This window comes from Salvelinus fontinalis, chromosome 26 (assembly GCF_029448725.1).
Source record: "Salvelinus fontinalis isolate EN_2023a chromosome 26, ASM2944872v1, whole genome shotgun sequence".
Lineage (NCBI taxonomy): Eukaryota > Metazoa > Chordata > Actinopteri > Salmoniformes > Salmonidae > Salvelinus > Salvelinus fontinalis.
The window spans coordinates 9,323,560-9,349,355 of NC_074690.1; the positions used below are offsets into that span (position 1 = coordinate 9,323,560).

At 41.8% G+C, this 25,796-nt stretch overlaps 1 long non-coding RNA gene and 1 pseudogene across 1 annotated transcript; one reads left to right on the plus strand and one right to left on the minus strand.

The window, feature by feature from the left end:
• The first annotated feature begins 2,358 nt into the window (after positions 1-2,358).
• LOC129823619 (uncharacterized) lies at positions 2,359-4,551 on the plus strand. Its single transcript, XR_008754659.1, has 2 exons — positions 2,359-2,922; positions 3,024-4,551. It is a non-coding gene; the product is annotated as an uncharacterized LOC129823619 (long non-coding RNA).
• A 15,768-nt stretch (positions 4,552-20,319) lies between these two features.
• On the minus strand, positions 20,320-23,983 carry LOC129823618 (aquaporin-4-like; annotated as a pseudogene).
• Between the last annotated feature and the right edge of the window lie 1,813 nt (positions 23,984-25,796).

Sequence of the window (25,796 nt, forward strand, 5' to 3'; positions counted from 1 at the left end):
CCTATAATGCACAGACATATGCAAAAGCATAAAACTCTGACAAGAAAACAATGAAAATCTTAACATGACTACATGCCATGCCATTATTTTAGTTCCCATCCACCCAATGGTTGAATTTGGTACTTTTTCTATGTAGATGCACCAAGCCTCCAAGGGGCTGGAGACATACAACAGGCTAAATTAAAATGTACCTGTTTTCCATATATAATGCCATGTATACTGATTGTATTACAACTTTTTGTGTTTTGTCTTAGTGATTGTTCTTTAGTAAATAGGAAACTCTACAGTGTGTTAGTCCGAGAAACATTATTTGTGATATTGTAACAAATGTTTTTAACGTTGGTAATTGTCTCAAATATATATCTTTGCATGTTTGAATTAAAGCTCCTTTAAAATGTTTTCATCACGGCCTGGTAAACACATTCTTGTAAGTTGTCTACGCTGACATTTCTGGGTATGTCTCGCATGTAACATACTAATACTAAAGATTCTAATCATTTTTATATTACTTTTTATAATAATACAAATCTGTCAACCAAATATATTTCTGAAAACCCCTTTTTGCATCTTCAATAGTTGTCACATTGTGTTTTACAGATACCCTGTCTATAAAAATCTAAGACCTATCAACACTCAGGAGTCAATGTCCTATCTTTTGTCTTTTTCATAGCCTGACAGAGAGAGAGAGAGTAATATTACACACTTAAATAATAGCTCATCATTCACACACATACAGCCCTGTCTTCATAGTTGTTCATAGTTTATTATCATCGTTTGATCATAGTTTTGTCATAGCTTCTAATTATCGTTTCTAATCACAGATTGAATATATTTTGCCATGGTTTCTAATCATACTTTCTGGTCTGAGAGGTCTGATTTAATAAGCGGTTCAAGTAGACCATAAGGGGGCAGCAGCTATTGTTTACAAACAGTATGAATAAAAACAATGTTTCATTGTATAAATAGCCTTCATTTTTAAAAACATACCTGTAAATGCCTAGAATTAATATCAATCATTCTTAGATAATATATATATATATATATATATATATATATATATATATATATATATATATATATATATATATATATATATATATTATATATATATATATATATATATATATATACAAACATAACCTCTAATATTCAACACCCCTTCAAAAAAGTTCCATGAGGAAGGAAAGATTCACCGTCTATCGTTTTATCTGTCCTGGGGTGCTGTCTTGTGTTTGGAGTTAGGTTAAGGCCTTCAGTACAAGCCCGCAGAATTGTCTCTGTTTCATCTGCTCTTCCGTAGTCGGGTGGGGGGGACTTACGCCGAAAATAGTGTATTAATGAATGGGCCACGTAAAGGACCTGACGCAGTTTGCTTCTGAGAATCCCCGTCTAACTCTGTCGGTTCCCAATCCATTATGCCCTGTAGCCTCTGGGTATCATACAAACGTTAGATAATGTTAACCTGTATTTATACGAAATAGATACATTTTAACTTATAAGAATACGTCCATTTAACATATGGCCTAAAAAATATATTTAAAAAAACAAATTATAATGATAATTATTGTCCTTCTGTTTCTGAATATCTGTAAAAATCGTTGTCTTCCTGTTTTAGAATAGCATGACTGAATGTTGTTTCAGTCTCGGAGTTTTCCTTAACCTGTTTTCTGCCCATTACAAACAACCGCAAATCAGAGACCTCCGAAATGTCCTTTGAAGCGGGGAAATCGTCCGAATTCAATGTTTTACTCTTCATGTTCCGGGGGTACCCCCCTTCCGTTTCGATCATGTCCTCCAGGGTTGTATGATTTTCGATTTCGGGTGTACATTTTAGCATAAAAAATATATACAGTTTACATATAGATATCTCGTAAAAGTCTGTGTCCATCCGTTGCTCTTCGGAATTCCTTTCTAATGAAGGCGGATCCATATCCTTTATCCCCGGGATGCAGATGGCTTAATGTTGCATATCCTGCGAACGTTTTAAATTACATGAATATGTACATTTGACTTAAATAAAATAATCATTGTTGTCATCGGTTAAAACCCCTATAACTCCTGTTTAATATTACTATAACATTCACAATGTTCAAACAAGTCCCCGCATCCTAAATCTAATATACAGCATATATATATATTTATATATATATATATATATATTTATTTCACGAACTAACCTATAGAAAGGTCCATTAGGAGGGTTTCCCAGATTATCTTTTTAACGGGTCAGTCCGATAACAATTCTGCTGTCCTGCATGTGTGTAACTGCGCTAAAACGAGGCTAACAGTAGGAAACTATCTGTTTCACTAGACTCGTTGAGAAGTTTGCGGCCTTGGCTCAAAAGTCGTGATAGTACGGAATGAGTTTACATAGCCTGGGGGGGGTGACGTTTTTTTTTTTTTTTAGGACTAGACCCCAGCTATATTTAACTCCTAAGTTATTTGGTTCAAACAAAGGGATTGGTGTGGCTAAACATTAGGTACCTTTTGATATTCTAAAATCTCCGGGGGGCTGGCATCTAGATGCTGGGGTGGGGAGGTCTCGACATCGCTGGGCTGATTGACTTTTTAAAACCCTACAGCATCTGTTTTAGACCCTAAAACATAAATTATGTTTTGACATGTTGTTAATGATTCGTAAGTGGCCGTAAGACAAAGACACACTTTTTTGTTTGGGGGTCGGCCTCTGTTTTGACGTATATTGTAAAGAGAGAGAGAGAGAGAGCCTTGAGCGCAGACGCCTGGCCATTTCTGAACACACACCCCGCCCCGTTTTCTTTGTTTTGAAACACACACATACGCATACACTCCAGCACACGCACGCACACACACACGCGCGCGCACATGGCTTTTTCTGCAAGTTTTTTTCTCCGGGGGCATGCTTGGTGATAGAAGTTAAGGACTTATTCCTATCGTTAGAAGGTGAGATACAATTTTAAAACCATTTATTTAATTCAAAATATTTAGTACATACAATTTATAGCCGTTCATAATTAATGTATTTTACTATGCCTTTCTTACAGATATAGGTCCTGGTTAGCCCCTGACCATTATCCGATCGCTAAGACGCTTGCACACTCCCTCAAAGCTCCGTAAGTTTTCCCTCCATGGGTAGATAATCCGTCCGTCATGTAAATCCTGGGGTATGCACCCAGCTTTAATGAATAAGATGGGTAGAAAATGAATCTGTTTAAGTCATAAGTAAAGGCCTTTCATAAAGAGGCTGTCATGATTGACTGTGGCCCATATTTAACACGTATTGCATGTTACCTAAGACTATTGTTGTACATTGAATATCCACTAGCAGATTTGTGTAGCATGCATCTCCACTATATCGGTCATGTTCCTGTGGTCTTTTTAAAAGTTAATAAACCTGTGTGTAAAATGTACACTTTTGTTTCACTGTAGATTTGTTTAAGCCCACCTAGAAACACCTGATTTATCCCACAGCATTAAGGAATAAGCTGTGTATAAAAATATTCTGTTTAAGTCCTAAGTAAAGGCCTTTCCTAAAGAGGCTGTCATGATTGACTGTGGCCCATATTTAACACGTATTGCTTGTTACAGAAGACCCCTGTTGTACATTGAATATCCAATAGCCGATTTTTGGAGCATCTCCACTATATCTGTCATGTTACTGTGGTCTTTTTAAAAGTCAATAAACATGTGTGTAAAATGTACACTTTTGTTTCACTGTAGATTGTTTAAGCCCACCTAGAAACACCTGATTTATCCCACAGCATCAATGAATAAGCTGCGTATAAAATTATTCTGTTTAAGTCATAAGTAAAGGCCTTTCATAAAGAGGCTGTCATGATTGACTGTGGCCCATATTTAACACGTATTGCTTGTTACAGAAGACCCCTGTTGTACATTGAATATCCAATAGCCGATTTTTGGAGCATCTCCACTATATCTGTCATGTTACTGTGGTCTTTTTAAAAGTCAATAAACATGTGTGTAAAATGTACACTTTTGTTTCACTGTAGATTTGTTTAAGCCCACCTAGAAACACCTGATTTATCCCACAGCATTAAGGAATAAGCTGTGTATAAAAATATTCTGTTTAAGTCCTAAGTAAAGGCCTTTCCTAAAGAGGCTGTCATGATTGACTGTGGCCCATATTTAACACGTATTGCTTGTTACAGAAGACCCCTGTTGTACATTGAATATCCAATAGCCGATTTTTGGAGCATCTCCACTATATCTGTCATGTTACTGTGGTCTTTTTAAAAGTCAATAAACATGTGTGTAAAATGTACACTTTTGTTTCACTGTAGATTGTTTAAGCCCCCCTAGAAACACCTGATTTATCCCACAGCATCAATGAATAAGCTGCGTATAAAATTATTCTGTTTAAGTCATAAGTAAAGGCCTTTCATAAAGAGGCTGTCATGATTGACTGTGGCCCATATTTAACACGTATTGCTTGTTACAGAAGACCCCTGTTGTACATTGAATATCCAATAGCCGATTTTTGGAGCATCTCCACTATATCTGTCATGTTACTGTGGTCTTTTTAAAAGTCAATAAACATGTGTGTAAAATGTACACTTTTGTTTCACTGTAGATTGTTTAAGCCCACCTAGAAACACCTGATTTATCCCACAGCATCAATGAATAAGCTGCGTATAAAATTATTCTGTTTAAGTCATAAGTAAAGGCCTTTCATAAAGAGGCTGTCATGATTGACTGTGGCCCATATTTAACACGTATTGCTTGTTACAGAAGACCCCTGTTGTACATTGAATAGCCATCGTAGCGGTTGTCAATAGAGTTTGCCCCCACCCCTAACTAGAGAAAGTACGGTATGATTTCACATAGCACCGGGTTGACGTTTTTTTTTCGCGCTAAAAATCCTCCCAAAGGAATCTTTGACTCCTAAGGTATTTGGTTCAAACATAGGGTATTGGGTGGTGTCTAAACATGAGGTATCTTTTGATATTCTAAAATCTCCGGGGGCTAGCATCTAGATGCTGGGGTGGGGAGGTCTCGACAGGGCTGGGCTGAATGACTTTTTAGCCCACCTAAAAAATAGTTTTTGAAAGGACTTTGTGTTTAGGAGGCTTACGACCCAATATTATTGTTGAGGGGGTAGGCATCTGTTTTGCCAGATAGTGTAAACCTTGGTTTCAAACGACCCCCCATGCATAGAGAGCCTTGAGCGCAGATGCAAGGGTATTTTTTTAACAAACACCTAGCCCCCTTTTTCTGTTTTTGAAACACACACACACACACACACACAGCCACTACATCATACGCACGCCCATACGCGCGCACATTGCGCAAGTTTTTTTTCTCAGGGACAGACTGCGCTAAGAGTGAACAAACGCGAGAGTTCATAACGTGGTGAGATTCTGCTTTTAAAACCATTTTTTTCATTCAAAATATTTAGTACATACATTTTATAGCGTTACATTCTTAAGGTATTTTACGAAGCCTTTCTTACAGATCCAGGGATCTGATGCAACCACCCCCCATTGTCAGTGTCCAGTTGGTCATCAAAATGCCGGGATCTCTTGCCAGGCTCATCAACACTTGGTAAGTTTTCACTCCAGGGGTACATCCTACGTCGGGCCTTTTGGTCCTGGCTATGTCTCAAGAAAAGCCGAGGCCAGCGCCTTAACTGTTCGCGATTTTTGAAGAGAATGTCCAGCTTATTCATAAGTGTTATGAAAATTGGATAATCCACCCATTTAAAACTAAACACAGGAATAAAAAAGTTGACATCTTTGCATGCTCTGGATGCTACTGGAGAATTGACAGACTTTGTAGCATTACCCGCATCATAAACTTCACAGGCTAAAATTGTCACTTTGTTGTCCGGGTTATAGTCCATTGAAGCAATTCTTAGAGCCTTGAGATCACTGCGTCTGAAGACCTGTTCTTCCAACGCATAGCCTGGCACAGCTGTGCCACTCAGGACCTGCTCAATTTTACAAAGAGCCAGCCTGATGTTTAGCCATTCTCTCATGCCCAGAGCAGGAGAAAAACTCCCAGGTTTTGCCTGATAAACGGGTTTGGGGCCACTGGCGTTGAAGATCTTTACCGTAGAATCCTCCGGCTGGAATATGTAAGACATATGGCCCTCACGCGTACCCAAAAATCCTTTAAAACATTCTGGAGCTTCACACAGAACTTCCTCAATGCTTTGTTCACTGGGTTCCTGACAAGCCGAGCATAACATACCATAAATTGACATATGTGTCATTTTTGTTTAATATTCAGGGGGTTTATCTTGTACAATCTTACACATGCATTGTTTTGGGGCTTTATAAGGCTTCTGCAAAGCCAGCCTCTTTGAAATGTTCATTAACAACCCCCAACACTAGACATCCAGGAACAGTTTGACATGACACCTGGTCACTTACTTACCCCAAAAAGCCCCCCCTAACCATCAGGATGTCCTGACCGGAAGCCCAAATATGGGCATGCCCCCTTTCTACAAACCATTGGGGCATCAATCACTACATAGGGTCATAAATCATGATCTTTTTCTGATTTACGACATTGACAACTTGACACTTACCCCAAAGACCCCCACCCCGGCCAGGATGTCCTGACCGGAAGCCCAAATATGGGCATGCCTGCTACAACAGGACATAGGGTCATAAATCATTACATAGGGTCATAAATCAGGCTGGGGTCATAAATCATTACCGGTTGACCTGACAACTGGACCCTTACCCAAAGACCCCCACCTAACCATCAGAATGTCCTGACAGGCAACCCCTTAGGTTCACATAGCGGTCACATAGGCTCACATAGGGTCATCCATCAAATCTTGACGTGTGACATCTACTTTAATCTCTCTGCTGGATAATGTTGGTCAATGTTATGGACACATTTCCACTTTGTTTTCCGCAATGTGTCTGTTATGGTTATTTATTTTGCCTAATCTCTTTTCTTATTAACAGTTATGCAGGTTCCCTTCCTAGTTCCTACAGGTACCTACCATCCACAAAGAGTCCAAAAAGTTCCTCCCTCTGTAAAGCAGTATGGTCTTGGCCATACCAGAAATATGCAGACTTCAAAGTCCCTTCTAGATCTAATCTAATGGCATATCAGAGATCCACAGGCAATTCTTTTTTATCTTTCAAAAAGTAGAAAGGGAGAATATATTCCTATCTAACATTTTCCATAACAGCACTGCGAAAAGATCATAATACTATACTACGATCATAATATATTCTCCCTTAAGACCATCCCTTAAGATGGTAACATTAAATCCACAACATCTGACCCCTCATTGTAGTTGTTTACTAAACAGAATCCAAACTACATGAAGTATTGACACACTACACTCTCCTGGGTTATTTTCCTATAACGTTCAGGAAATCCAATCCACTCATTTTAAAAATCAGTACATTTTTCATAATTTAATTAAAAACAACCACAACTAGCCTTAAAACATCCATGTTTTTACTTCTCAGTTTTGGCAGTGTGGGTTTCACACCTAGATACCCAATTAGCAATTAAGCCTGCCTTTGAGTGCAGGCCTAGACTGTGGTGTGTGATCCTGCCCTGATTTGCATGCAGTTCGTTTGTGCACACACTGATAAGCGCAGGCAGCCATACATAGTTTTAAAATTCAACTCCAGAATCCCTCTCGCAGAGGGGCCCGCGGGGCGAACAGAGGGAGAAATCACACGGCTGCTCTTCAAAAGGGAAACCTGTGTACAGCAGCCGGCAAAGTGCGTGGGATCATACTCAGAATGCAGGTAATTTGTTCCCTGACTAATTTGTGGAAGATGGTATGTGTAGAAAGTTCAGAAAAACCAGCTCGCTGGAATTGGCTGTCCTCAAAGCCTTGCCATCATGAAGGTGGATGGAGTGGAGAATCTGCTTAGAAGATTCATGAAAAATGCGTGTGTGTGTGTGCGCGCATGTCATGGAGTGAGAGAGGAGAAAAAGAGAATGGGATTGAGTACATGTAGCACAACCATTTCATCCCAACTCAAATTAAAACCATTTCCTGTGGATTCTTTTTCAGGTTGAAAACTCCTGCTTTCAAACAGCAGGAGAACACTTCTACTCATACAGTACACATCTGAACAGCACTGACCAGGATACGCAGGTGGTAAGATCATCAATAGAACCTGACAAGTAACACTGCAAGACATCGCAAGAACGCCAACATAAAGGGTCTTAAAATAGGGTGTTGGACCACAACAGCTTTAACGCACTGAGTCTACATGTGTCCAACTCTATTGTAGGGATGCAACACCATTATTACAGGACATTTGATCAGTTGGTGTATTGTTCATTGAAAACGCTGTCTCAGGCACCTCTCCAGAATCTCCCATAAGTGTTCAATTGGGTTGCGATCTGGTGACATGACAATGGCATATGGTTTACATTGTTTTAGTGCTGATCAAACCATTCAGTGACTACTCATGCCCTGTGGATGGGGGCATAGCCAAAACAATGGCCTGCCCAGCATTTTTATACATGACCCTAAACATGATGGAATGTTAATTGCTTAATTAACTCAGGAACCACACCTGTATTCAATACTCTCATTTACTCAAGTGTTCATTATTTTGTCAGTTACCTGTATGTGTGACCTGATATACTACATCCCATTCCCTTCGTCGCTTTTCATTTCAGAACTGCTGCAGTCAGTCTTCCCACCTGTTGCCATTTTGAATCATGTAGGCCAACCATATGGCTGTGTGTATACAAACCAAATGCTCTACCATTTGTTAGTGGTTCAGTGTTCCCTTGCTACTCAAGTTGAGACTTAAATATGCAAAAACACGCTAAACAAATAGTTCTGTCTCAAGTGACTTTCTTGTTTATCCTAGTCTGGTGTAATTGTGTTGACCGAATCCACACCGCAGCATGTTCAAACAAATGTTGAGATGGCACAATGAATCAAAGATTAGTTGTCGGACTGCACTCCGTTTGTGTTTAGTTGTCAACAAATATTTTACATTGTTTGTCTGTGTGAACAAAAATAAAGTTGCATGCACAAGTAAGCATTATGGTAGGAATCTTTTCATCTGGACATATCCTGCTCGTGTCCACTGTTTAATCATGCAAAAATTGTTAAAAGGTGCCCACATTGTACATTTGGAGATCCTATAATGTGTGACTAATGACTATATATATATGAGAAGCACATTGAGCAATGGTGCCCTTTTACGCACAGATGCGAATGTTGCTCGTCATAACAGCGCCCTCCAGTGAATGCTCCTAGAGCCACGCATTTCACTCTATAGTAAGGAATAATGTTATAACATGTGCGCGGTTTACTTTTTGACATTAAAATGGTGGGAATATACCACCACCGGTCTGTAAACAGTTCGATTTTGATTGAGAAATGGCAAGTATAAGTTCTAAAAGTTGCATAGTGTTCATAGCCAGTGGCCACATCCTGATGCGCAACCATAGATCTCGCCAGTAATGTGTTAACCATTGTGGATGAATATCATTACTAAAATTCGAATTTGTAAACTCATACTAACCATATATATCATGTTTTGTCTCCATAACATCACAGCTACAAAGATGCAAACATAGATCCAGACTTCCGCCAGGGAGTATCTAAATATTTGCAGTGGCACCTCTGTACGGTGGAATTCCCTGCGCACGGGTATAGGTCAGCCCCGCAAGAGATCTATGGGAAGCAAAAGGAAGATACTGTAGCCTGCATTGTCTTGGTTTACATAGATATGGTTCTCGTTACAAAGCGACGCCAAATACAAATGCATTATTCACAGAATTTGCATTGACGTGTGTAAAATAAATACCTCCTGTCTTACAAAATAAAAACCCTCCGGCAAAATTACTCCACAATGGCGTCTTTCATTAGCCAGATCTGGGGCACTCAGGAAATGAAACTGGTTTAGGACAAACGAAGAGGCTTTTTCTATCGAAATGCCTAAACTCGGTTTGTGTGTGACGAAGTCCGACGGGGAAAACGGCGACGATGTGTTCGGGCTGAAACAATGCGCCAGGAGCGAATTCACACGGACCGATAGCTATGGTGTTTTCTGAACAAAGGTCGTAAAATTCGGTGAAAATACAAATAGAAACGAAGTCATTCGTCGGCACGTATAGAAAAATACAGTTGTTTTACACCTAACAATATCCAGGAAGTGGTTAAATGTGTTAGACTGTGGCGCTCATCGCCTGGCACATGCGTAAAAGCGGCTGCGCCTTGAAAGTCCCAGTCAAACCAGCCTCGGAAATAATAGCAAACCAAATAAATATCCGCTTACCTGAAACATGGATGGGCATAAAGTATATTTGAGAACCCTTTCCCTCAGATTTCGCCTGCGATCTGCTTCCCTTCCTACACCAGTGAGAAATGCAATAGCTTGGCTAAGGTAGACAGAACAAAATACAGAGAATACTTGCTCCAGGGCTCCAAACCCCTCAAGGCAAAGATCAGGATACAATTAACTCATGTCTCTACCCCAGTCTAAACCAATCTGCAAAATAAAACTAATAGCAAAAAACATCACTACAACAGTGCGTCGGCCTTTATGGAACATTTATTTTTATATTTCTTCATAAAATCGCAACAACAAAGAAATATCATGCAATTTTTTTTGCATACAACATCCTCACGCCTGTCACCAACTTCCCTATTGGCTTCCTCTCGCACAGCAAAGCTGATTTTAATCGTTATGATTAGTTTTGATGTAACGTTCCCGCAGGCGATTTCTGCAAATGGACGGAGTGTTTCTTTGCCAGGAAGGAAAAGCAGCAGATGGTGATAATTATATAGATTGTTGGTTGTCTTCTGAAAATTTTATTTTTTAACGTGTATTTTTTAAAATGTTCTGTAGCTCGAACATAAATGGTCACAGCGTCAAACAACTTGATTTACAATCAACTTTAATCAATGGATGAATTCTAATTGTAAATCGACCCCCCCCACCAATTCCCTTTGGCCAACTTCCCAACTGACATAGTTATATAAATAAGCACTTGCAGCCTGCCTTGCCCCAATCAAGTCTGAATCAGCGCCTGGGGCTTATGCACGAGCTCATTTCAAATGTTCAACCATGCATCATTTCAGGGCCCTGTTTCCCAAAAAAATCATTTTAAGGCTAAATTAATCGTTAGAACCATATATCCTGATGAATTTAGTCTTAAAATGCTTTTGAGAAACCGGGCCCTGGAATATTGAAGCTTTTCATTTCAAACTGTGGCATACTGACAGCTGAGATTAAGTTCTAAATTCTTCCTTTCATTGATTTATACATAATGCAAAATATACATCATATTTTTGTTACCTGGTTGTACAGTCATTTAAATTATGCCCATATCTTTTACATGGCTTTTCACTCTAACAGAGCCACATGCCTGATATGTTCAACAGTGGACCTGTTCATTTGTCTCCCATGTACTGCTGTTGAACACACAAACCCCCCTGTTACAAATAAGCACAAGAACAACATTTAGAAATTCTTCAGTCCTCTCTTCCGCCACCTGCTGTTAAAAGCACTAGTTGCTCTGAATGGGGAATAAAAAGCGCTTCCATCAATGCAAATCTATAGAGTACCACAGTATGAGTCATAATACCCATAAAACCTAGCGGTCAAACGGAAATGGTTCCAATCCTTTTCCCACAGGGGATTTCAGAAACACTTCAAATAAGGCCTGTGTTTCGTGTAGGCTTATCCTGGCGTGATGTTTTAATAACCATGTAAATCTCTCTCAGACAATGTCATTTATTAATATTTTTGGCTCTATTTACTTTCAGATTTGAAAATGTTAATTAGCAGCAAAGTAGACATCATGCAAAACTACAAATCCCTGCATGTCATTCCTAGCTGACAACTTTGCTGACAGGTATTGTGCCAATGTAAAACCTGCAAAATACAGGTAACAGAATTGTCCATTTATTTATTTTTCTGCCAATTTATTCATTGCTTCATTTAGCTAACAGATAGTTAATCCAGAGATTATTACCTTTGCCTCGATTCGGCAGTCTTGTCCAGATCATCATGGCATTTTTAGTTCTTTATGATAGGCACGTTAGCAGCTAATTAGCACAGGCGAATATTGATAAGTCACCTTGATTGACCTTGACCATGGTTATCAAAACATCACGCCAGGGTAAGCCTACATGAAACACAGCCCTTATTTGAAGTGTTCCTAAAATCCACTATGGGAAAAATGAATGGTGGAAAAATGATTGGAACCATTTCCCTGTTTGACCGCTAGGTTTTATGGGTATTATGACACCTTTACTATGGGGCTCTATTTACCTTCATAGGTTTCAAATAATATGCATTAATTGATACATAATGTCAACTGCTGTTTATGTCCTTGCTGAACTAAGCCATTCAAAACACTAACACTACAGAGAAGATGGTTGCATTTGTGTAACAAGTGAGTGACTCATGAATACAAATCATATGAATAGTGATTGTTTGAAGATAGCGGTTTAGGCAGTTACCTTTTCAGTTTTCCATATACTCAAACATGCCAGATGTAATCATCATACCATGGCCTGTGTGGACAAACAAAGAATTTAGGAAACAAGAGAACCACATTATCCAGGATGGAGTAGGCCTGTGCAGATAATTTGATATACTCCATGTCACTCATAGTTTGGCCCCTCGTAACCATTCCCTCTGGCTGAGGCTGTATCAGGCAAATGACCAACTGTAGCAAATTGGCCACTGACCAACTCTGAAAGTCCAAGATCTAAAGAGTGTTCGTCTGCCCATTGCATCCTAAAGAGATGATCACCAGAGATTGCTTTCGAGGAACGGCCAGGGCCAGCCATTCTTAACACATCCAGAGCACAGGGGCCTTTTTAAGCTTTCCACTGTTTGACCAATGTGTCCCAGGGGAAAACAAACATAGGATTAAAGTGTTACAATGGAGTTATTTGCCCCGGAGGTTGCCGGCTGGCGCACAAACACCAAGCATTGCATTTTCTATTTCCCCCATCCTCCTGCACTTTTTAAAATATATATTATTTTTTATCTTTGCAATCAGGCTGACAAACTGTAGCAAAACTGAGAGCACCCAAGGCCTCAATCTCATACGTTCCTCATTTTCCACACAAATGGAGCCAAGTCTTAATGCGGCCCTCCCGATTTAGTATTAAAGATATGCATTAGATGTTGTAGAAACGAAAACCAGCTAGCCAGTGGTGATTTTTGAATACTCTTGCTTGGTGTTTCGGGGGCCAAAAACAATTCCATTGTTCTAATACTCTGGTTGTGGGGTATGTTTTACTTGGAAAAGAACCTAGCTGCTGCAACAGCGGGAGAGCCCTGTCAGAGCTATATTTTGGTGGACAAATTAGTGAAATAGCTTGCAGATGTTATTTCGCCCCAAACAAACCTAGCCTGGCAACAGTGTCTGATGACATCATGCCTAAGGTTATACATGCATGCACTGTATGGAGGCTTGAGTTACTTTCCAACTCTCTGGAAAACAGTCAACTGAGCCACAGTTATACAAAGCCATGGTTTCTTCGTCTGTATTCATTTTATCTCACAAATACTATATCACTTGTTCCCTTTTTGAGGCAGATGGCCCTCTCTTTTTATTAGTCTTGTTCTTTCCAAAATATATTTATCCTCCTGTCTAAACTTTGAGTTTTCACTTGCTGAATTACTCATAGCTTCTGAATGTGTCATCAGTGAGAAGTTAATTTGTTCTTCTTGAATCCTTAGGTCAGACTAGTGCGTACTGGTGGCTTGATCTCCATTTCCCTCAGTCAGTATGCCCATGGCTCTTTTCTTCTATGACAATACACTTTGATTTGATTTCGCCAGCTCTCCATATAGTTCTAATGAACTCAATCAAACAGTGGCCACAGTTATCCTCATTCAGAACATACTGAGAGATCTTGCTGTGATGTAGCCTCGGACCACGTTAATGACTCTTGCTGTGCACACCACACCCCTGTAATGGCCCGTGGTTATGTAAGGGAGTGGGTTAGATAGGGAGAGGGTTGCAATTGTTCCTGAATCTGACTCAATCTGCCCTACGGCCATGTATAGTTTAGGGCTGCCTGCAGTTTATCACGAAATAGTATTTTTGGCACTGGGACATATAACTTTTTAAGGAAGGCTCTGTTGCAACTAGCTTGTTTTGGTAAAGTGCACTGTGGAGTTGTCGTATGTTGGGTTTGGTACCATCAAGGTACTGTACCTAAAATGAAGAACCTTTTTGATACGACTTCATGACTTGCATCTGCATGAAAATGTTCTCTTTTGTTTAGCCCTCCATGATGGTTTCGATGGTGGAATATACCAGAAATATCCTAGTAAAGGATTACACATAGCAGCGTGCCCTCACACAATGAGGTAGCTCTCAGATGGTTAGACAGGAGTGGTCCTATTCAGTCTGTTTGAGCACCTATCTTCACTAATACTCGGATCACAGCGACATACATCCATCCAGTTCTTCCCATCCCAAACCCAGCCATACAGCCAGCCCACCCACAGTGGACAGCATAGGTAATGACAATGCAGTAAGCGGAAGAGAGGAGAGACAAGAGGAGGAGGGGGTTTGGTTGGGTAATGCTGGGAGGCTCTAATAAAATGTAATCCTATTACATGGTTCCCACTAGAGGGCAACAATAATAAAGGTTTTCCTAATAACATGGCAGTGCAGGCCAGACCCAAATGGAAACAGGTCCTCCGGTGAAGTCCCATAGTCCTACATATATCCTTTCATTAGCTACATGGCTGATGGGCCACGTTACACCTCCGAGGCCTCCGAGATATGGCTGTCGTGATGGCAATGGAAGAGTTAAGCCAAACAAATGTGTTTCATCAAACTAGAGTTTGGGTTGTTCTGCATAGAAGGAGGGAGGGATGAAGGAAGGAGGGATGGGGAGTGAGGGAATGTGGGGTTGGGAACTGAGAGGAACCGAGCCCTGAGGAAACCAATCAGAGATTCTCCACCCTCTTCCTGTCGCTAAGCCACTGGGGTCTCAGGTGTGCGCTACACAGGCTAATAGCGCTTAAACTTGATTGTTTGTCTTATGGTGTAGTCTTGGTTTTGTAAATTAACGTTTAGAAAAAAATGTAAATCCAAATCAATGACAAACAAAATTGCAATGCGCAACAACAGCAGGCATAACAGTCCAATGATGATGGCAACTCTCGTTATGATCATTCTGTAACTTGTATGAGCTACAGGATAAACATGAGGTGTACTCTCTATCCTAGATATGTGAGGTGTACTCTTTGTCCTAGAAACCTGTATCCTAGAATGGCTGACACTGGGAGAACTTGGTCAATTCTGCAGCCAATGTTAACTAAAAATGGCAAATTGTGTGTTCAAAACCTAATTTTGGCGTTATTTGATGAATGTGATAAATGCCAAATGCACTCAGTCTCCCAGCATTATCATGCAAATGCAGCAAAATATTTATGCGACCCGACAAGGTGAGTGAGGATATCAATCATATTCTCCAGACAGATTGAGTTATTAAGTGAGCCAGTGTAGCAGTATTATGAAACGCAGAATAACAGAGGGTTATGTGTTGCTGTGTGTGTTTGTGTGCATGTGTCAGACAGAGAATCAGACAGAGAGGGGGAAAGAAAGAGATGGAGAGAAAGATGGAGAGAAGAAGAGTGTGTCGCATTCCTTCCTGTTCCTGTAGCACCCTCCAACCCCAGAGCCGCAGACTCAAGGCGGTTTCCAGAATCAAACAATTTCACGCAGCTACTGGAGGAGGAAATGAACTGAGCCCAGAGCAATAATACAATTATACAAATGTTATTACAGACTCGCCTGCTACTGTCCTACTTTAATTCAAATTTGGGAACTCCAGGCAGCGCTGGTGGCAGAGACCTTCCTGAATAAATCAACATTAGCTTACTTCTAAATTATTAAGGAAGTGGGAGACTTTCTTGTTTATAGTATGAATTATGAAACAAGTGTTTTACGCTGTTTTTCTTCATGAATCCCCAAATATTAATTGATAATGATCTTTAAGGTGTGTGTTTTATCTTTGTGCCCCCCTAAGTTGTATCGGCTGCTGAGAGGCATTTTGCATCAGAAGCTTTAAGTTTTGAAGATTCTACATACAGTAAATGTGAAGAATGTTAGATTAGGAAATGAATTAAAGATAATGCCTGAGATAATGCCTTTCCTTTTTGTATAATATGCATGATGTGTTTTATTGGTTCTGTATAGCACAAATAAACCTCTTTCAGGTTGGTGTACTGTAGGACAAATATGTTTTTGTGCATTTTCACAAATGTGCTTTTGTTCAATTATTACGCTATTTTTCGGACATTGTTGTTGATTGTTAAAATACAATGCCCATCAGCCTTATAATCAAATAACGTTGATAAAAGCCTTGTCCAGGCCACCTTTGCCACCTCAAATAGGCGTCAACATAAAATAAATTAAAATACATTTTGCCTAACATAAGACTTACGTTTTTTTGGAAGAACCATCATCTTAAATGAAATCTTGCTGGTGGCTCATTAGGCATTTCATTACCTGAGCAGCTGAGTAGAAGTTGCACAAACCCATTATTTAATGTCACTTTATATTTATACTGAACAAAAATATAAACTCAACATGTAAAGTGTTGGTCCCATGTTTCATGAGCTGGAGTAAAAGATCCCAGAAATGTTCTGTACGCATAAAAAGCTTTCTCTCAAAATGTGCTGGGGACAATAAAAGGACACTCTTAAAATGTGCAATTTTATGTCATGCCATCCATCTGCTGCCATCACCTCATGCGTCAGCAAGATAATGCACAGCCCCATGTCGCAAGGATCTGTACACAATTCCTGGAAGCTGAACATGTCCCAGTTCTTCTATGGCCCCCATACTAACCAGACATGTCACCATCCATTGAGCATGTTTGGGATACTCTGGATTGATGTGTACGACAGCGTTCCAGTTCCCGCCAATATCCAGCAACTTCGCACAGCCATTGAAGAGGAGTGGGACAACATTCCACAGGCCACAATCAACAGCCTGATCAACTCAATGTGAACGATATGTGTCGCGCTGCATGAGGCAAATGGTGGTTACCAGATACGGACTGGTTTTCTGATCCATGTCCCCTTCTTTTTTTAACGTATCTGTGACCAACAGATGCATATCTGTATTCCCAGTCATTTGAAATCCATAGGTTAGGGTGTTTTTTGTGTGTATATTTTTATTTAATGTAGTTGGTCCAGAACAACTGTTGGTGTCCGTCTGGAACGTCAAATGTACTGTATGTAATACTGCAGCAGAGGAAGGAGAAGGAAGACTCAAGATATTTCTAGGTATTCACATATGTGGAAAGGTGACTGAATACAAACCTTGCAATGGAATCTATTCATATCAGTTAAGGTTGAACACAAAAAGAATCTCATCAATAAATTACACAAGCATCCTGTTCGAGCCGATTTGGACATATTCGTATAAAAGAGAACATACAGAGCTCCATGTACATTTGTGTAAATATATGAATTATGAATGTATATGATGAAATATTAGGTACGTACCTTAATGATTTATATTTACCTGATTTGAGATATATTCCTTTGTGATTAGTGTAAGTTAGTTTTTGGCCCCCCCTCTTGCCCATTCATTGTACTGTGGTAAGTATGTTAGGATAAAGGCAGGAAGTTGGGCCTTTGGGGGGAGGAGTCCTAGCTAGACGCGGGAGCGGTATAGTCTTTTGACCATACAGACAGGCCATATTATGTATTTTTCACGTCAAGTAATCTATGCTTTAAGTTAATTGGAGAATATTTTTTTTGTTAGATATAAGAAGAATAAACCTTTTTGTTGCACCATATCCCTGGATCTCATTGAATGTTTTGGCCGTTTGGAAACCTGGAATGTGGACTGTATGCGTATGAAGCAACCCCGCTTTCAGGCTAGGGCAGTGGCTATGGTCCAGAGGAAAGGAAGCCACTACACATCCGCTTCACAATTTTGGCGGCTATCTACCTATGCTGTTCCCTCCCCTTCCTTCAACCTTGTCCGATGATGAGCCAGCTCTGTAAATTAGTACTTGTGGCAGACAGAGTTCTCCTTCTACCCTATTCCATGAGGAAATAGTCGATGGTCGCACTCAGATTTAAGTGCTAATCTATTTGGGCTATGAAGATGATATAGGGCGAGCTGAGAGACTGTTGACCTGTGGACTTTACTCAGGGCTTGGAGGGATGCCCATAGGCTGGGGAGCGAGGAGCAGATGGGGAATGGGGCTTATAGTACTATGACCTACTGTCCAGCCTGCTTGGGGACTCAGGCCAATATCGATCTGAGCACAGCTTTCATATCCCTTGCAAATCAGCTAGAGTAAATTACCTTCTGTAATGTCATGAGGCCACTTATGGTAGTTGTGTAAATGTTTTGGGATTTTTAGTTGTTTTCAACAGGAATCAGTTCATGATCAGGGAATAGGACTCAAGCTGCCTTGTCTCCCTCACCTCCTCAGGCCTCAAAGTTTATTGTAAGGCTCGTGACTGCCCTCCTCTGGTCAACAGTCTAATGGCAGATATTCATGAGCCCATACCTTATTTTTCTCACAAAACTATGGTGCCCAGACGGTGACGCTGTTGGCATGTGTACGTACCTTAAACTGTGTTGGGGAGGGAGGTAGGGGGAGTAAAAAACTAACTGGTATGTGATTTAATCTTCAGTGTAATATGAGTTCTATTGCACTGTAAATGTGAGAGTTTAACTCCATAGCTTCACCTTTTTTATTAACAGTGGCACAATGTCATCCTAAGTCAACCAGTTAGTTTTTTATCACCTAGCAGCATATGCAGTCAGCTTGGCTTCTCTCCACATGAAATTGTCCCTGTTTTTTTAAAGGAAATAAAGTGACATTGTGACAGATCACCTCTATTCTATATGACAAAGTGCCCCAACATTTCCAGTGGTGTTCCACTGATTGAATTATATGAACCTGTAGTCTCAGAAAGAGCACACATCATCCCCATACGTCTGGCTATGAGGAGACACTTTCTAGAGGGAGATGAGGCTATCCATCATGGCGGGGACTGTGCTTCTGTCACACTGCTGCTGTAAACTCCTTCTGCCCTACAGTGAAATGATACATCTCTTCAGAAGCAATTCTCTGCTCAGCTTCTGGCCTTAAACTCCAACATTTATTAAAAGCTGTATTATGAGAAGTGCTTTGTCAGACGGAAAAACACTGTTGCATCTATTTGGTATATAATACGGTTATGGTTTGTGTTTTGTGAGGTACCAACAGAAGCCAAACACAGGCATGCATGTGTACATTATAATCACAAAATTGTTCACACTGAAGACTTGGAAATTACAATTTATTTCATGAAATTCTAAATCAACACAGAAACTGCATTAAGGTGCAGTTGTCAAGTATGAAAGTCCAACATTCAAATACAGTTGTCGGAAGTTTACATACACTTAGGTTTGGAGTCATTAAAACTTGTTTTTCAACCACTCCACAAATTTCTTGTTAACAAACTATAGTATTGGCAAGTCGGTTAGGACATCTACTTTGTGTATGACACAAGTCATTTTTCCAACAATTGTTTACAGACAGATTATTTCACTTATAATTCACTGTATCCCAATTCCAGTGGGTCAGATGTTTACATACAGTAATTTGACTGTGCCTTTAAATAGCTTGGAAAATTCCAGAAAATGATGTCATGGCTTTAGAAGCTTATGATAGGTTATAGGAGTACGGACTCATTGTAATGGCTGGAATGGAATGTTTGGAACTGTGCCAAACATATGGAAACCACGTTTGACTCTGTTTCATTTATAAAATGTTCCAGCCATTACAATGAGCTCGTCCTCCTATAGCTCCTCCCACCAGCCTTTACGATCTATAACTGCTATTTGATGGTTTGTTTATGATCTGTTGCTACACACTTAAACTCTGTGTGTTAAGATAGATATGTTATAGGCAGAGCTTAATTGTTTCCTTCCCTGACCAATGTGCACTGAGAATGTAAAATAAGTACGAACAATACAGGAGCGAGCTGAAGATGTCCGATAGAACTTGTCCATCATAGCATTGGTTTTATAATGTGCTTAATGACCATATGTAAATAATATCTCTTATGCCCTCATATACAAATACAATTTGTGACACTAATCTCCCCCCAAAATAAGCCTGCCGTTTTGTCTCCAGTTACCAAATTCAGTGTGATGACCCATTGTGAATGGTTGACCTGGACATTTTTCCCTGACAGAAATCCCTGAAGTATAGTCTATTGTTATCATCCTGCAGTGTAGTAGAGTGCCACAAGAAAACACATCTGGGCCAGAAGATGATGGGACAAGATTGCAGAGATCAATAGATTTCATATGATATGGGTAATTGGTTGGAGTAGTGTGCAAAGTTTTATATTATCCAATTACCTCACAAATGTTGAGGAAGGCTCCCCTCCATGTACATGAACACACCTACATTGCGAGGACATGCAGAAATCATATTCTGCCTGAGAAGTGAGTTGTGTGGGTTAAGGCATGGGGTCTTGGAGTAGGGGGCTGCAGTGGTGGAGGACCCTGACTGAAAGTGTCTCTCTCTGGATCTCCCCCTGCTCTACAGGTTGGTCTCCCTCTTCAGTGCCCGTGGTAGTCATACGGATGACAGCACCTCGCCTGTCAAGTCCCGGAAAATATCCTTCTTTTCCCCCCTTCTCCAGGTCGATGTGGTGGATGGACGGTGGCTTGGTGATCAGGTCATCTGGTTCCCTCTGGTACACGCCGTTGCCCTCCAACTCCCTGTACTTCCTCGATGCTGGATCCTTCTCGAAGACGTCCCGGAGCATCCTCTTCAGCTCGGGGTCCGGGCAGAACAAGTATTCATAGAAGGCAGCCGCCATGATGCCACCCAGGATTGGACCAACCCAGTACACCTGCAAGACAGGTAAAGTAAAACCCAGTTCCGACAGTTATAAACCCATTACCACAGCAGAGGCTACCCCATTCTGACAGAGCTGCCATGCATTATTAGACTTGTTGTCTTGTCATGTCTGTAAAGGTGCAACAGTCGTTGTTTATGGGCATCCTCAGTGGAGCCACGTACCTTTTGGGGTTCTGCCAAGTCAACCATGTTGTTATCAAAAGACAGCAAACACCTGTCAGATAATGACACCATTCTCAGTGAGAAGACCTATCCTAATTATATCCAAGACCCAGACCCTCCTCCCCTACACACACACACCATGCAGTACCACTGTGCCTTGCTGAGTCAGTAAAGACTATGAACAGCTCCGTGAGAATGATTGCCCTGGATACAGAATTAAAGAAGCACATGCTTTGTATAGTCCATAACACCTGTCTATGATTGGTCTGTGCTGTTCCTTTTATTCTGCATTAGCAAGCTACAAGGCATGCATCTACCTAGTAGCGGAGGTTATATATAAACTATTAATTAGGCATGCTTTAGGTGAGGATTTCCTTTCCATTTTAACCTTTGTAGAACTCCCGTCCACTGTCGTGGGCGAAGACGTCGTTGAACGGCACTAGATAGTATCCTTCAGCTGCTCTGGCATGTTGATATGCCATCATTGCACTGTGACCTTATTGGGTTTCAAAATGTCTATAGTCCTGTAGCTGTAGCCCCCCTTCCCCCCCCAGTGCCCCCCCATACTATTTTAGCCTCCCTTGCTCCTGGAGAACAGAGACAACCTGAACACGTATCACAAAATCACATCTAAACACATATCTGACCCTATATTTTAAGCAAAGAGTTTACCTTTCAACTGTATAATGAATGATATACACTGAGTGTACAAAACATAAGGAACATCTTCCTAATATTGAGTTGCACCCCTTTTTGTCCTCAGAAGAGCCTCAATTCACTGGGGCATGGACTACAAGGTGTCAGAAGCGTTCCACAGGGATGTTGGCCCATGTTGACGCCAATACTTCCCACACTTGTGTCAAGTTGGCTGGATGTCCTTTGGCTGGTGGACCATTCTTGATACACATGGGAAACTGTTGAGCATGTGAACACCAGCATCGTTGCAGTTCTTGACACACTCAAACTGGTGAGTCTGGCACCTACTACCGTAGCCTCTTCAAAGGCACTTAAATATTTTGTCTTGCCCCTTCCCCCTCTGAATGGCACACTTACACAAAAATCCTTCTTTCACCCGTCTCCTCCCCTTCATCTACACTGATTTGAAGTGGATTCAACATGGGACATCAATAAGGGATCTCAGATTTCATCTGGATTCACCTGGTCAGTCTGTCAACGAGTGTTTGGTACACTCAGTGTATGATCAACAATGCTTCACAACATGGCAGGTCAGCTTTAACCATTTGAGATATGGTTTCAACACATAAAACAGATGTGTCCCTTATATTGGCAAATAGCCACCAATGTCTTAGATATGGACTACATGGCTTAGATATTCCCCCTTCACCGACAACTGTGTAGGAGTATAGCCCTTTGAGGGTGAGAAGGCGGCAGCAGTTTCTATCTTACCCAGTGGTTTTCAAAATTCATGGTGGCGACTGCAGGCCCAAAGGAGCGAGCGGGGTTCTTACTGGCTCCTGTGTATGGGATTTGGAACACAAAGCATGGCATAGAGATGTTAACACGAGGGCACTGTAGAGAGAGAGAGAGATGCAGCAAGACCTAGCCAGAGCTGACACAACACCTACAGTAGTGTATTGTTCCACTTGAATACATGAAGTAGATAATGATACAATGAAAGTATATATCATCATGGGAAATGTATGCTGGCATTCCATAGATATACAGTACATGGTACTAGTTAGCATTGATTGGCATCTAGTGGCATGTAGGCAGCATATTGAAGTCAAGCTTTGCTATGACTAGAGGTAGGTAGCATGTCGTTTGCAGGATAATTCATTTACACAGTGGGGTTTAAGTAGGTCCCTGATGATTGGTTGGCATGGAGGAGGAACAGCAGTACCCAATGAGGATGCACACGTGAGATGTGAACTAACTGAACTAATGTACTATATTGTACTATTCTACCATTATGATGATTTAAAGAACAAACTACATCACCAATCTACATCAATGCACTGTTTACATTTTCTTCCATAGGTGGTATTGAATTAAATATAATGTCTGACTCTTGAGGCCTTCAGGTTCGATATAATCCCAGAGCTCTAACCACTACAACATGTGGCCTGTCCTCTAATTTACCTAACTCAAGTTAGAGATAGAATCCCACTCACCGCGAACAGATGGCCGATGGCTACAGCGACTCCAATGGCGAGGCCAGCCGAGCCGTTAAGGTCAGAGCGCTTGGGGTCGCAGGTGGCGAACACGGTGAAGACCAGCTCGAAGGTGATCAGGAGCTCCACCAACAGGGCTTGGCCCACGTTGAGCTTAGGGTTCACCTGGGAAACAAGAGTAAGAGTCAGCAACAGTCAGTGTGTCCTTGTCTATGAATGAACAACACTTTATGGCATCAATCCATACCAGACCTGGGTTCAAATAGTATTTAAAATATTTTCAAATACTTTAGCTGTACTTGATTGAGCTTGCCTGATGGAATAGTCCCAAAATTGTCCATAGGTGTCAACTCTGACTGTTGCTAGCTAGATTCTCTGATTTTTAAGGCTAAACTATATGTCTTACCATAGTCACTCCTAGGCCCCATCTGACAGACACTGGTGTCACCAGGTAGAGGAGCCCTGCCCCAGTGATCGTCCCCAGGCACTAGGCAGCCAGGTAGAAGACACCCTTGGCCAGGCTCAGCTTCCTGGTCACCACCATGGCCGCTGTGACCGCCGGGTTGATGTGACTGCCACTGATGTGTCCGAAGCATTGCACGATGGTGGCGATGGCCAGGCCAAAGCACAGTGAGATGAGGACCAGGTCTGAGGGGGGAGGGTTGTCCGACTCGGCTGCCCAGTTGATGGTGGAGCCCAGGCTGAGGAGGACGAAGATCGGGGAGGCTAGGTACTCGGCTGCCCAGTTGATGGTGGAGCCCAGGCTGAGGAGGATGAAGATCAGGGAGGCTAGGTACTCGGCTGACACAGCTCTCCAGATATCCTTGGTACAGATTCCTTTGAACGCCACCATGATGGGATGCTGGTTACACGCTGACAGGCAACTCCTGGTAAAATAATAATGAATTCGTAAATTAAATGATTATCCCAGTTAGTTATTCTCCATCTGTCTGTGTGCCTGGAAATTCACTGAACCCCCTCCAGGGAAGGGAACTTGCTGCTGGGCACAACATTTAAAACTCTAGGGAATTGAGTCAGTGGCTTCCCATCACACACTGCGCTAGGCAGCAGAGCGCACACTATGCTAAGGACATACAGTAGAGGGATGCACTATGCCATTTTGCAATGAATGAGTTTTTAATACGCTACTTACAAATGGTATATATAATTCAACAATGGAATACTTTCAGAGAGAGAGTGACTGACTGGAGAGAGAGTGACTGACTGACTGAATGACTGACTGACTCACTGACTGGAGAAAGAGTGACTGACTGGAGAGAGAGAGTGTCTGACTGGAGAGAGAGTGTCTGACTGACTGGAGAGAGAGTGTCTGACTGACTGACTGACTGGAGAGAGAGTGTCTGACTGACTGACTGACTGACTGACTGGAGGGAAAGTGTCTGACTGACTGACTGACTGGAGAGAGAGTGTCTGACTGACTGACTGACTGACTGACTGGAGAGAAAGTGTCTGACTGACTGGAGAGAGAGTGTCTGTCTGTCTGACTGATTGGAGAGAGAGTGTCTGACTGACTGACTGACTGACTGACTGACTGACTGGAGAGAGAGAGTGTCTGACTGACTGACCGGAGAGAGAGTGTCTGACTGACTGACCGGAGAGAGAGTGTCTGACTGACTGACTGGAGAGAGAGAGTGTCTGACTGACTGACTGGAGAGAGAGAGTGTCTGACTGACTGACTGGAGAGAGAGAGTGTCTGACTGACTGACTGGAGAGAGAGAGTGTCTGACTGACTGACTGGAGAGAGAGAGTGTCTGACTGACTGACTGGAGAGAGAGGGTCTGACTGACTGACTGGAGAGAGAGAGCGTCTGACTGACTGACTGGAGAGAGAAAGCGTCTGACTGACTGGAGAGAGAGCGTCTGACTGACTGGAGAGAGAGAGTGCCTGACTGACTGACTGGAGAGAGAAAGTGTCTGACTGACTGACTGGAGAGAGAGCGCGACTGACTGACTGAAGAGAGAGCGTCTGACTGACTGAAGAGAGAGCGTCTGACTGACTGGGGAGAGAGCGTCTGACTGACTGGAGAGAGAGCGACTGGAGAGAGAGCGTCTGACTGACTGGAGAGCGTCTGTCTGACTGACTGGAGAGAGATTGTATGTCTGACTGACTGACTGGAAAGAGATTGTCTGTCTGACTGACTGACTGGAGAGAGAGTGTCTGACTGATTGACTGACTGACTGACTGGAGAGAGAGTGTCTTACTGACTGACTGGAGAGAGAGTGTCTTACTGACTGACTGGAGAGAGAGTGTCTGACTGACTGACTGACTGGAGAGAAAGAGTGTCTGACTGACTGACTGGAGAGAGGGTGTCTGACTGACTGACTGACTGGAGAGAGAGTGTCTGACTGACTGATTGGAGAGAGCGAGTGTCTGACTGACTGACTGACTGGAGAGAGCGAGTGTCTGACTGACTGACTGACTGGAGAGAGAGTGTGTCTGACTGACTGACTGGAGAGCGGCTGACTGACTGAAGAGAGAGCGACTGACTGACTGAAGAGAGAGCGTCTGACTGACTGGAGAGAGAGCGTCTGCCTGACTGGAGAGAGAGCGTCTGCCTGACTGGAGAGAGAGCGTCTGACTGACTGGAGAGAGAGCGTCTGACTGACTGGAGACAGAGCGTCTGACTGACTGGAGAGAGAGCGTCTGACTGACTGGAG